Source organism: Antrostomus carolinensis, unplaced genomic scaffold, assembly GCF_000700745.2.
Source record: "Antrostomus carolinensis isolate BGI_N321 unplaced genomic scaffold, ASM70074v2 scaffold7612, whole genome shotgun sequence".
Lineage (NCBI taxonomy): Eukaryota > Metazoa > Chordata > Aves > Caprimulgiformes > Caprimulgidae > Antrostomus > Antrostomus carolinensis.
Window position 1 is genome coordinate 1 of NW_010301590.1, and position 404 is coordinate 404.

Below are 404 nucleotides of genomic sequence, written 5' to 3' on the forward strand. Positions count from 1 at the left end.
GCGGGTTTGGCCTCACAAGCCCCGTTCCCCGTGTCCGAGCCATGTCGCTGCCTGAGCACAGCCGTGGCTGAGCCGCACGATAGGGCTGTGGTTGTGAAGAAGGTGCCCATAGCTGCCTTCCACCTGCCCTGAAGTGACTTCGGGGTCCACTCTGAGCAGGGCTGGCAGTCCCACAGCAGGTGAGGGATCTGAGGGCCTTGCCAGGGAGGAGGAAGAGGGGCTTGGCACTAGGTGGCAGCAGTATTTTGGTTTAAGTACAGAGGTGGGCCTGAGCTGAAATCCTTGGAGGTTTGTTGAGGCTGGAAAGGTGTTTCCTGTGTTGCTTTTGCATGAGATGGAAACCTGGTATTTGGCACAGAGGAGGAGTTGGCTGTTTTTATTTTTGTCCCCCCCACCCCCCCGCC